The following is a 13,432-nucleotide window of genomic DNA, read 5'->3' as shown; positions in this document are numbered from 1 at the left end:
GAGCAGAGAGCCCGATGTGGGGCTCAATCCCAGGACCCTGGGATCATGACTCGAGCTGAAGGCAGAGGCTTTAACCCACTGAGGTGCCCCAAATACCATATGATTTCACTTATATGTAGAATCTGAAAAACAAAATGAACAAATAAAAGCAGAAGCATACCTATCAGCACAAAGAACAAATGTGGGTACCAGAGGGAAAAGGGTAGGAGGATTAGCAAAGTGGATGAAGGGAAGCAGGAGGTCCAGGCTTCCATTTATGGAATGAGTAAGTCACGGGCATGAAAGGTACAACACAGGGAATATGGTCAATGGAATTGTGTGGTGGCAGACGGTAGCTACACTCGTGGTGAGTATAGTGTAACTACAGACTTGTGGAATCACTGTGTTGTGTATCTGAACTAATTACCATGTGTAACGTTATGTGTCAACAATATTTTAATTAAAAAAGAGAGAGAAGTGGGTGACTAGCGGATGAGGAAGATAATGAAAAAGGTATCTATGACACAGATTTCCTACATGCGTCATACACAGTATTGACTCCCCACCTAGAATTGTTCTGTTTCTTAAATGTTGTTCTTCAGTATCTTGCTCTTTATCACAGCCTAGATCCCTATTTTTTTAACTTCTTGATTACCACTACAAACATGCTCCTCAAATTCATTAAGCCTTTGTGTATTTGACTCTCCCCCTTCCTCCCTGTCCATCACCTACCACACCTCCTGTTTAAACTTAAAAATTCTCCCTCCCCAAATCTAGAAAAACATGACAACTGTCAATTACTTCAACTATCATCTTTCTGTGCTATGTAACTGGACTTCTTAGCACTGCCAGAAAAAATCCCCAAGGCAAATGGATTGTTCAAAGCATTCAAGTTTTTAAAAACTGCAGCAAGATGCTGAGTACTGCTTAACAATCCTATGCCTTCTCCTTGCTTTTGCTCCTTCCTCATCCCACACTTTGAGCCTCTGCTCAAGTCTCTCACTCTAGAAAACTTCTTTCTTGCTATAGGAAAATCTCTTAGTCATGTATTATCTCATGTCATTCTCCTTGCTTTTAAGCATCTGAGAACTCATCTTCACATTGATCTACAGAATCAAAATTCCTCAGATATTTCATGGTGTGGCTCCTGCTTACTTCCCATTACATCCCACATCCCTTATGTACCCCATATTCCAGCCAAACCAGTGACAGAGATCTAAGGATGCTCCAGACTCTCTCACGCCACTCAGTTTCTGTACTTCCTTTTCCCACTTTACTCCTTAGCTCGCCGTCCTGTCCTTGCTCAGCTTGGTGAGCTCCTCTTTACCCTCTCTATTCAGTTCAGGTGTGAGTTGCTCTGAGAAGCCTTGCCTGGTGCCCCCTCCCCCCACCCCACATTAGAGTTTGTGTCTCTCTCTTTGAACCCAGAGACTCTTTGCGTGTTTCTTTGCTCCCACCTCAGCCTAAGCCTTAGAATTATGCACCTTAGACTAGTGATTTTATGTCTCAAAAACTAAAAATTGTGGCTGCCTCATAATAACCAATAACCATAATAACCAATAAATGTTTCTAGAATGAATAGACAGATGGGTCTTTAATGTGAAGAACAGAACATCACATTTAGTAATTGGGCGACTGGGCGAAAAGTATGTAAGATTCCACTCTCTTGTTAATAATATCACTAATATCAATAACCTAAAACCAATACCAAAATGTCTCAATCTGTTTAAAAGAGAGGAATGTCCTTTTCTCCAGTTAATTACCTTTGGCAATATTTTATGGAAAACAGTTTTTCATACTTGTAGATGTCATATGGGATTGAAACTGGTATCCCTACTTTCTACTCTCCGTTCCCAATAAAGAAATAAGGGATATAGATATGCTGACACTTTGACTGGATGGAAATCAACACCCATATGTTCAGCATCACCTACAGCGATGACATTTTCTAGGCTGACAGGCTTTATATCAACTTCTGAAGGTGTTACCGGGCCAAGAGGAAGAGCATTAACCAGGGCAGCAAGTGTCAGAACCCTATGGAAGCAGAGGTGAAAAGGCAGATACAAAGGCAACTGCAGTCCATGTTTCATAAGCACTTGGGACACTTACTAAAAATGCTGGTGACCAGGAATGACTGGGGTGGCTCAGTTGATTAAGTGTCCAACTCTTGATTTCGCTTCAGGCCATGATTTCAGGGTCTTGAGATCAAGCCTCCTGTCAAATTCTGTTCTGGGTGTGGATCCTGCTTAAGATTCTCTCTCCCTCTCCTTGTGCCACTCCCTTCTCTCTGCCAAACTACCCCTCAACCCCCTCCCCCCGCCCCACCGGCCACTGACATACACACATGTGTATGCTCTCTCTAAACAAAGAAAAGGGTGGTGACCAGACCCCATCTCAGTACTACTAAATAAGAGTCTCTGGGAGAAGAGCCCATGAATCTGAATTTTAAAAAGTTTTTCTTAAGTTTCTTTGGCTCATTGAACTGTGAGAGCACTAATTCTGACATGACTCTTCCCCCAGATCTGCCCCCGGAGCAAAGGGAAGGGTCCCAAGGTGCAGATGGACATTTCAGGCTAAGCAAAATCAGATGCTCTTTAAACTCTCAGATCACAAGTATACTTGCCATGTTTTGATACCACGCTCACTGTGCTCTCCCACAGTTCAGTTGCCACATAGTTAACCTACTTGAAGAGACTATGCAGTACAGTGTATATTTCATCACTTCTCGGCCTTTTGGCTAAGATCAAGTGTAGTACAGTATATATTTCAGTTCTTTTCACAGTGATGCTTCTCACTGCGAATTAACACATAGGTGTGGTTGTTCTATTTAATAATGTCTTATAAACTCTTTTCTCGTGAATCAATGCCCTGGATCTGATCAATTCATTAATAATTCTTTTAAGTATAGTGAACATCTGCATATGTAAAGGTTGGAGAAAGACCCTAGATTACCTCCTTGTGCAAAGGCTTTCTTTCTTTCTTTCTTTTTTTTAAAAAATATTTTATTTATTTATTTGACAGAGAGAGAGAGAGCGCACACAAGTAGGCAAAGAGGCAGGCAAAGAGAGAGGGAGAAGCAGGCTCCCCGCTGGGCAGAGAGCCCAGGCTCGATTCCAGGAACCCTGAGATCATAACCTGAGCCAAAGGCAGACACTTAACCAACTGAGCCACCCAGGTGCCTTTTGTTCAAAGGTTTTCTTCAGGAATAACTGGCCTCCTCCTCCCAATCCCTTTTCCTTTACCCTGACTGTCTTATCTTTCTAAAATATTTGTCATGAGTTTGCGATGGTTTTGTCTGAAAAGATTAATACTTACAAAATATTTGCCCCAGTTCTCTGTTTTAGTCAAACAGGGTTCACAATTGATGCTGCTTAATAAACTTGACAGAGTCTAGTTTCTGTTTTTCCTGTAAGGGTAAGGCCAAATTCTGAAACAATAGTGTTTTTTTGTTTGTTTGTTTGTTTGTTTGTTTGTTTTTAAGAGTTTATTTATTTATTTGACAGAGATTATGAGGAGGCAGAGAGGCAGGCAGAGAGTGAGAGGGAAGCAGGCTCCTTGCTGAGGAGAGAGCCCGACTCAGGGCTTGATCCCAGGACCCTGAGATGATGACCTGAACTGAAGGTAGAGGCTTTAACCCACTGAGCCACTCAGGTGCCCCTGAAACAGTACTTTGTTTGTTTGTTTTTTAAAGATTTTATCTATTTATTTGACAGAGAGAAATCACAAGTAGATGGAGAGGCAGGCAGAGAGAGAGGGGGAAGCAGGCTCCCTGCTGAGCAGAGAGCCCGATGCGGGACTCAATCCCAGGACCCTGAGATCATGACCTGAGCCGAAGGCAGTGGCTTAACGCACTGAGCCACCCAGGCGCCCTGAAACAGTAGTTTTTAACCAATGATGAATTTGCCCACCAGGGGACATTTGGCAATGTCTAGTGACATTTTTGTTTGTCGCAACTGGGGAATGCTACTGGCATCTAGAGTTTAGAAGTCAGGGTTGCTAGCTAAACAATTTACAATGCACACACCAGCTTCCTATAAAAAAGAAAATTACGGCAGGCAAGAAGTGATATGGGTACTGTCTGTACTTTCTGCTCAGTTTTGCTGTGAACCTAAAACTGCTCTAAAAAATAAATTCTATTTTAAGAAAAGAGAATTATCTAGCCTAAAATGCTAATAGTACCGAATTTGAGAAGCTTTGCCCTGAAGGAAGCCAGAAAAGTTCTTTCCTACTTCTGAATCTTCATTCAAATTTTACGACAATGTTAGCTAGCTTTTGTAAAGGGTAGTAGTTTTGCATATAAATGCTTTCAGAGTGAGTTCAGATGTACATCTCTCCTTTTGTTCCAATCAAAAGATGATGTTATAATTGAGTAGCATGTGCTCTACAACATCACCCTTGAGATGAAGCCATTTATCTATATCATAAATATGAACCATGCTGAGATGAGAATTGAATTCACTTTTTAAGAGACACACTTCTGTCAACAGAGGTAAACTAAATTAGAAATATGAGATGTTAATGCAACAGAAATTTGGTCTTGGAATCTGGTTATGAGGGATGACCTACTTTGTGGGGGTTTTTCATTTTTGATTTCCAGAATCTGTGTGTCTCCCTCAGCACATGAGCCTTCCATACCCACACATCTTGTGGGCCATATGGTGCTCTTTTGGAATGACTTTCATTTGATTTTCTTCCTTCTTTAGAAGTATTTCTTTTATTTTCACTTTGTCAGGAAATGCTGAGGTCCTTCAAGAAGGCTCTTTTGTCTTAATGATCTTCTTACTAGTAATGACCTTCAATTCCAATAGGACTCTTATCAGAACATTATGTATTATGAAAAAAGCAGAACTATAACCCTGTTGGTGAAGTTTAGAAAAGCCCTTCTATATAACTTACTTAGGTGTAAGAAATGAATGAATCCACTCTTCATTTGGATTCAGTACATCATAATTATATGAAAAATTCACAGATTTCTTTTGCATGTGGTGAGGGAAATGGTCAAGAAGAGAGGTAAGTTAAGGGTTAGGGGTGTAAGAATATAGATGTCACTTCCTGGGGAGTTACTGAACTGCCTACTCAAGGGAGAAGGGCATTTAACAATGTCAACTGTCATTTGTATATTGCAGTACTAAAGATGAGAGAAAATGGCTAACTGCTTTCTACAAGAACAAAGCCAAATGAATGGTGGAAATTAAATATCTGTTAGTATTAAAAGATGCCAACAGGACAGCAGGGAGAATCAAGATTAATTAAATACAATTAAAAAGTGGAACTTACAAAAAAAAAAAAAAAAAAGAAGTGAAACACACTGTACCAAAACAGAACCTGGTTGCTTCCCAGAAAGCCTGCACCTCCCTCTGTTTTCCCCCATCAGTCTTCTTCACATATTGTTGTTCAGCTTCAGTGTAATGCTCAGTTGCCATTACGCTGGGCAGAAGCACTCTGCTCTCTTTCCTTCTGGCAGCTTGTCTGTGTCCTCTGTTTTATTTGCTTAAGACATTTCCACCATCGTATCTGCCCCCCAAATTCCACACGTGGTTAAACCCCTGGTTGGGAAATTGCTTATCAACAGAAATGTAGACATAGTCATTATTTGTAGGATAACATCTTTCCTCCCCCAGTCTGAAGACGTGTTCGTTTTAAGTTGACTCAGAAGTGGCCCTGTCTTGTCCCCAGAGAGTCGAACGCGTCTCTAGGAGTTGAAAGCACATCACTGCGCAGATGCCGGCAGGGTTGCTCAGGAGTGACGCGGCACCTGCTTCTCCTCGGAGGGGGCCGCGGCACGTGGACCCGGCCGTGCCCCTTCTTCCGCGCCCTGCATTTCTTACTCTCCGCCTTTCTTCTGCCCTAAGGGTTCTTTTGGTTTCCCCAATGTCACTAGTGTCTTAACTTAAACACTTAAATACGCTAGTGTTCAGTATTTCAGATTACTGGAAAACTTTTTCCAGTTGATGGTTTCGTATCACCTGGGCAAAGCTAGGCAGCCTTTTGGAGTAAGTTTAAACATACTGTTTCAGCCAAAGAAACACAAATCTGAAGTCCAGAATAACTGAAAAGCAATTTAAGTCTCTACTGTGATGGCTCAACCCAGTGTCAAAAAAAGGTTTTATATTCATATCACATAGAAAGTAACTTCAAAGCCTCTTTCCCCCTCTCTTCCGTTATCTCAACAGGAATACAAGTTGTTGGGAAATGTCCCTTCTCTATCTCCCAATCTTGTCTCCAAATTCAATTTATGTTAGGCTGAGTACCTTCTATCTACCATCTTTTGCTCTCTTAAGCTGTCCATTAAGGGTTCTTTAGTTGTAATCTAGATTAATCTAGACTTTAAAAAAATATTTTATTTATTTATTTGAGAGAGAGAGAGACATAATGAGAGAGGGAACACAAGCAGGGGGAGTGGGAGAAGGAGAGGCAGGCTTCCTGTTGAGCAGGGAGCCTGATGTGGGGATAGATCCCAGGACCCTGGGATCATGACCGGAGCCGAAGGCAGATGCTTAACAACTGAGCCACCCAGGCACCCCCTAATCTAGACTTTCAAAGTGTTTTTCAGTTCTCATTTCTGTGCAATACATGGGGCAGCAAAACCAAATACTGAGCACCTGCCAAGCAATGAGGGCTTGCTACTTTTGAAAGTGATTTTAAAGACAAAAGTTAAACAAATCCAGTTTTCCTTTACAAAATATACACACATGCATACAATAGCAAGGCACTCTTCTTCTTGAAGGAAAAGACTATCAGTTCATTCTTATGTCAAATTGTTCAAAGTATCTATACAGGATTCCTATTTTGGTGGTGCAGAGGAGGAAAAAGAATTTCAGCATAACCCCTAGAAAGAATAATTCCATCCCATAGATGAAGCTTAGTTTCATAGTCATTTTAAATGAAATTACTTTTGCCTTATTAACCAATATTCTTTCTCTGAATTGTTAAGTAAAAAACAATAATTGGTATTCCCCTCCACAACTGTGGAGGGGAACTTTCCTTCCACTTCCACAATTTTTCTTCCACTCTCATTTACTTTCACTAAATCTGCTCTTGAATTAACTCAGGCCAGTAGGTCTTTGTTCTCTTTAATTCTGTTTGATAAGTTCTCTTTTGGCTCTCCTTCCCTTTATGGCTTAAAAACTATGGTCAAATTATTTCAACTAGTCCTTCCTAATGACTCAAAGTCTTACCAATTTGCTTCTGTTCTTCCTGGTAGGCTGTGTAGGAAAAACCCACTACTCCCATGTGTCTTCTTTTCTCTCTCTGCTACCACACTCACAACACTTCCAACACTATGTGTAAAGTGTCAGAACTTTACTTTGGTTTTTCGCACACCAAGAAATTCTGGGATACTAGCTCTGTGCCCTATAATTTAACTCAATCCTGACACTGTCTACCCAGAGATAGCATCACATTCCACAGGTTAAAGACTCAGTCCCTCAAGACTGCCTTCCACTTCAGATGCCAGTCATCAGTAGTAGATCTCCCTGTTAGCCACAACTTCAACTTGGCAACAAATTGGAGATTCCCATCATCTCCTCCTCCTCAGACTAGATTATTTGCTAGGAAAGCTCACAGAATGCAGAGAAGCATTTATGTTCATCAGTTTATTAAAGGATACAGATGAAGAGTCAGACAACGAGATACATAAGGGAGGGTTTGTAGCTCAGGAGCTTCTTTCCCTGTAGAACTGGGGTGCACCACTCTCCTGGTGCATGGGTCAGTTTACCAACTTTGAGTTCTCCAAACATCATATTATTAGGATTTTATGGACACCTTCCTATGCAACCATGATCAGTTATTAACTCAATGTCTAGCTCTTCTTCCTTCTCTGAAGAATCGGAGGTGGGGCCGAAAGTTCCAAAGACCAGGCCATGATTAGAAAATCATGGCCTGGTCTTTTTAAGGAACAGACCCCATCCCAGGAATCACGCTGAGTCACTTTATTAGAACCAAAAGACACCCCCATCACCCAGGAACTTACAAAGGATTTGAGAACCCTGTCAGGAAACTGGGTCAAAGACCAAATATTAAAACAAAAGGTGCTCCTAATAATCTTATCACTTAGGAATTTCTAAGGGTTTCAGGATTCCTGTGTGAGGAACCAGAGGCAGAGGCCTATATATGTATGTTTTCTATTAATCTCACATATGTCAAGCCACATTTCTCCATTATTTATCCATTTACCTTTTCTCCTCCTATCTGAAGACTTTGGAAACCTGCTAAAGAAAAAGAATCTCAAAAATTTTTCAGAGTTGAGTTTAAATGTATGATTTCCAACATCAGCTGAGTCTTTTATGCAGCTTTGAATTCCTTGTTCTTGGAAGGATCACATTGCCACTTCCCACCACTATCTTAAACTCAGTACCTCACTTAAACTCAGGTCCCCTGCCCCATCTTTCTTGGCAGATGGCCTTATCTTCTACTTCCTAGTGAGAAGAAGCTAACAAGTCTCTTAGCTTCCTTCTTGCTTACTTCCCATTTCACAGAGTGAAGTGTTTTCTTTTTTTCTAAAACAAATCCCTCACAATGACTACTGGTTTTTCCAAGGATTTGTCATCAATTTTTTATTGGGGATCTACTACTGATGACTGCCAGCTTTTTATAAACATCTCTTCCACATTAGTAAAATTCTCATATCCATTTCTTCTAAACTGTTACTAAAGTCTCTAATATATGCTTTTTATGCTTTTCTGTGTTTTCCAAACATTTTAATGTGTTATGTCACTAGATACAAAAACAATTCAATGTAATATAATCCATTCTATCTCTTGCCTTGGACAAATTTCTTGAAAGAATACTATCTATCCATCCTCAATATTTATACTTTCTCACCTCTAATTTGTTATTTGGTCCCATGTCACCATGTCTCCACTATACTGTGTCATCCCTTTGTTCACAAAAGTTACCAATTATTTTCTAAATAAATACAATAACACGTCTTTTTCTTACTTGACTTCTCTATGTTACAAGTTGTTGTTCAACTTCTCTTCCTTAACATGGTCTTCCTGGGTGATAGCATCCATATCCATGGCTTTCAGGGATGCAGTCACAATAAGGATATCCAGGGTTTGTCTTCCTTGAGCTCCCCAATCAGACCTCAACTCTCCATTGATTTTCTCTTCGTGGGCATGGCACAGAGGCATCTCAAACTGAAAAGGTCTAAATGGAACCAATCATCTCCCCATTAAAATCTTCTCTTCCTTCTTTGTTTTCTATACTGATGACTAGTAATGCCATTATCCCATCTTCCAATCCAGAAAAGCCATTCTAGTTTACTTTGCTTCCCATATTCAATTATTTAATAAATTTATGTTGTTTCTGACAGACAAGTTTTTGTAGGATATGCTGTGTAATTTTCCTTTTAATCTCAACTGTCCCATCTTAATGGAACAATTGTTTCTACCTCTTTGGTTTGGTAGGTGACTACTCAGTTTATAGTGAGTTACCAGCTTGCGTGGATGGATCTCACAATGGCCATGCTTCTCTTAGCCCCATCTCCTGAATGTGAATGATGATCCAATTTGGGCCAATCAGATTCTTTCCTCTAGAAATCTGAAATATCTTCTTCTGAATAGAGGGACAAGGTGATCAAGAGTTGGTGGAACTGACATACTTTAATGTGCCAGTTTAGGTAGACTGCCCAAAACTCCTATAGCTCCCCTGGTTCTGTCTGTAGTCTTAGTTGTTAATAATTTCCTCAAAGAAATAAGATAATGCTTTATAATAAACTTCCTTTTTAAATTAATTTTGGCCCATTTGTTTGTGCTTGCTTAAAACCAAAACATCTTCAAAGTATGCCCTGAGGTTTCTATCACTGCTATTGTAGTTCTGTTTCTGAAATGAGGGGTAGGTCTTACTTCCTGTAAATTATTTCAGAGATTTGCCCTGGCTTACTGTGTAAAATGCATATTCCATAGCTAAGCATGAAAGACCCTTCAAAATCTGGATTCTTCTTCTTTCCTTGTGTTATTACCCACTACTCCCTATGTACAGTAGTAATTCTAGCCCCACCCCTTGTGATTCTGATAATCTTCTTCTTCTTTTTTTTTTAAAGATTTTTTTTATTTATTTGACAGAGGGAGACACAGCCAGAGAGGGAACACAAGCAGAGGGAGTGGGAGAGGAAGAAGCAGGCTTCCCACTAAACAAGGAGTCCGATGTGGGGCTTGATCCCAGAATCCTGGGATCATGACCTGAGCTGAAGGTAGCCACTTAACTACTAAGCCACCCAGGCATGCCATGATTCTGGGATCTTCTATGTTGGACAGACTGCTGAACCCTGGCCATGTGTAGTAGTATGTGCCTCTCCCTTCTGATGAATCCCTTTATGAACCTCTTCTGACACCCTTGGGTGCAGTCAGCGCCTTCTTTCTCTGCTCTAATAACACATTCTTACTTCCGTAAGTGCTTACAGTGTCAAAGGGTAAGTGCTTATTGTCCTATTCGACTCTGGAAACTCCTTGATGGCAGAGACATCTGGCTAAGGAGCCCATGTGCTTCTGGAGGTATCATTATGGGAAGGAGGATGATAGAAGATCAGAGATCCTTAGAAAGGTTGGGGAATTATGGTGGCTTTGTAAGCCTCTCAGGCAGCTTCTAGAGCAAGATATATCCTGACAGAAAAGTGTATCATGATACAAAAAATGAAGTAAAAGGAAGGAATTACTACACTGGTGGTATTAGTAACCAGGAGTAGTGCTTTTCTAATTTGGAGTTACGCAATTAATGGCACAGTTGGAAAAAAAACACCTGTATGTGAGTGTGGTAATAGCAGGAATGGCATGAGCTTGGGGGATATGAAAAGGGTTGGAATGACAGTTAAAGGACATATGTGGGGGCACCTGGGTGGCTCAGTTGGTTAAGCCTCTGCCTTCGGCTCAGGTCATGATCTCAGGGTCCTGGGATCAAGCCCCACGTCGGGCTCTCTGCTATTGGGGAGCCTGCTTCCCCCTCTCTCTCTGCCTGCCTCTCTGCCTATTTGTGATCTCCCTTTCCATCAAATAAATAAATAAAATATATTATATATTTTTAAAGGACATATATGGAACATTCTAGTGAGGGCTGAATAAAAATTTAGTTTCTGGACACCAGGAGATCTTTACCATTACTGGGCCCACATCGCTCCTGCCTTTTTTTGTAACCATTGCTGAGGTGACTAAAGAAGAGATCCAGATAACCCACAAATGATTTCTAAAAGCAGTGAGAACAATTTTGTGTATGCAGGACCTCTTTTTAAGAGTTGTGAGAGATTGGTCAAGGATATTGAACAGATGAGTTGAGTGAGTCAGTCTGAACACAAGTGAGTGTGAGTATGTGAATAAAAAGCCAAGGAATACAATATGCTGAACAAAGGTTAATTAAAATATGAATTTGGCAAGCACTAAAATTTTGGACAGCCTTAAAACTTCTTAAATGTTGCTACTTTAATAGGCCTTTAGGTTTCTACTTCTCTCTTTAATTACCATCTGTTAAGTGAACAGTGATGATGAAGTAAAATGAAGTTTTCCCAGAGCTTTTGGTATTGAATCTGCTTTAAAAATTCACTCACCTATGATAGCTTACTATATTTTTATTTTATTTTTAATTTTTCGTCTATTTCCTGTTTTTCTCAGGCCAACTACTCTTAGGGTTTTCACTTAAACCAGTATTCTCAGTTTTATGGTGATCACTGTAACCACCATTTTAATATTCCCTGTGATGTTGTAACTGGATACCCCAAGTCATCATCCTTATCTTGTGAAAATCATGTGTTAGATTTGATAATGAAAAGGAAAAGTGCTTTTAAGAGCCCAGTATGGATGTACTACTAGTGTATTTAGCATTTTAATATCTACCAACTGTGAATTTACCTTTGAATTTACATTATCACCTTTATAGATATTTCAGTAGTGGCTGTTGATTACAGGATTTGACATTATTTATTTATTTAAGCTAACTACATGAAAATGAAGCAGTTGTAATGTTTACCACTGCTCTGTGATATAAAAGGTGAAAGGAGATTTCCGAATTATTTGTTTTTCCACAACCTGGGTAGTAAACAGAGTGATATGGCTGCATTTTGATATAGCAAATTGGCTAGAACAGATTTCCAGTTTGTCCTTGGTCTACTGAAAACCTGCACCTAGGAGAAATAAAAATGAATTGAATCCAGTATAACCAGATTGTATAAAGTGCATAGAAGTCATAAGAGAAACCAGCTCTCTGGGGTTCCACTATAAAGTAAGAGAGATAAGCCTGCTACTGAGGAAACAAGATATGAACCCTATGAAGACATAGAGCTATTTTTTAGTCTACGCCTGCCTGAAGGATAGATTTAGATCAAATAGCTTGTTCTTAAAGCATTTCTCCAATCTTGCTAGCTTTCTCACTGACAGGTATTTTGTCTACCCCAGTTCCCAAGTCCTCCATTTTCCCTGACCATCCAAATACTACCTATTTCTGATAGTCCCAGCTCAATCCTATATTAGCTGGCTTTGAGTCTCAATGATTTTCCTCCCATCTGAATTACTTCATTAATTGGTGAACTGTGTAAAACTAACATTTAAGTATACACAGCACAATATTGTTCAGTATTGTGGCAAGTGCCCATATCTTTATTCATTTATGTAGACCATAAACTTTAGAGGGTGGGTACCATGTTTCATACTATTGCAGTGTCCACCCCAGGAAAACCCTGAGCATATGTCCAGCATATACTTATTACGTGAGGTATATAGTTCCCCACAGGCCTGCTAAAAAGGAGGGAAGAATAGTCTAAGAAAATGTTCTGGACTAACTAAATGAAATCTCTTTGCAGGATGGGTTATTAACTACTCCTGAAATTCATTTGCTGATACTTGAATTTGTACGAATTTTTAGGGAATGGAGAGGAAACAGGAAGTAGAGGTGGTGAGGAAACAACAGGGAAGAATTCTAAATAGACTTGCCCTTAATTCTGACTGTGTTTCCTTATGAAAGTTCTTTCTGTCCTAAATATGATTTATAAGCTGCTGTATACTGACTGCTGTATGAAAGCACAGCTTCTTCTGACAGCTGACAACCAGTTCATTAAATTTGCAATTTATTTTTATTTTCCCTTCTTTTTAGCCAAAAGAAAATAGTAGTTATTGTCTTATTTCCTGTAACAGTTATTGCTACCATTAATCTCTTCAGTAAGTTTTACGGAGAGACATAAATCTACCCCCAATACCAGATAAGACAGATGCTCAAAAAAATATATAAATACTTAAGTTAAAAGTGACACAATTATAAGCTGGACTGTACTCTTTTAAAAAAATTGTATTTCAACTTATTTGACCATGACTCCATTCACACACCCCTGTATATTCATTTAAGAAATAACAAATAATATACTCTATAAGGTAAGTTAATGAAGTTTAGGACATTTCCATTTAATCTAGCATTTCAGTTTTAAAGATGGTGGCTACCAAAATTTGAGAGCAACCACAATGTCCTTCAGTAG

At 39.7% G+C, this 13,432-nt stretch overlaps 1 pseudogene; it reads left to right on the top strand.

Annotated features, from left to right (window-relative positions):
• Nucleotides 1-2,696: 2,696 nt before the first annotated feature.
• On the top strand, nt 2,697-2,828 carry LOC122896889 (annotated as a pseudogene).
• The last annotated feature ends 10,604 nt before the right edge of the window (nt 2,829-13,432 follow it).

Source organism: Neovison vison, chromosome 1 (genome assembly GCF_020171115.1).
Source record: "Neovison vison isolate M4711 chromosome 1, ASM_NN_V1, whole genome shotgun sequence".
Taxonomy (NCBI): Eukaryota; Metazoa; Chordata; class Mammalia; order Carnivora; family Mustelidae; genus Neogale; species Neogale vison.
This window is presented reverse-complemented; position numbering and strand designations above follow the sequence as displayed.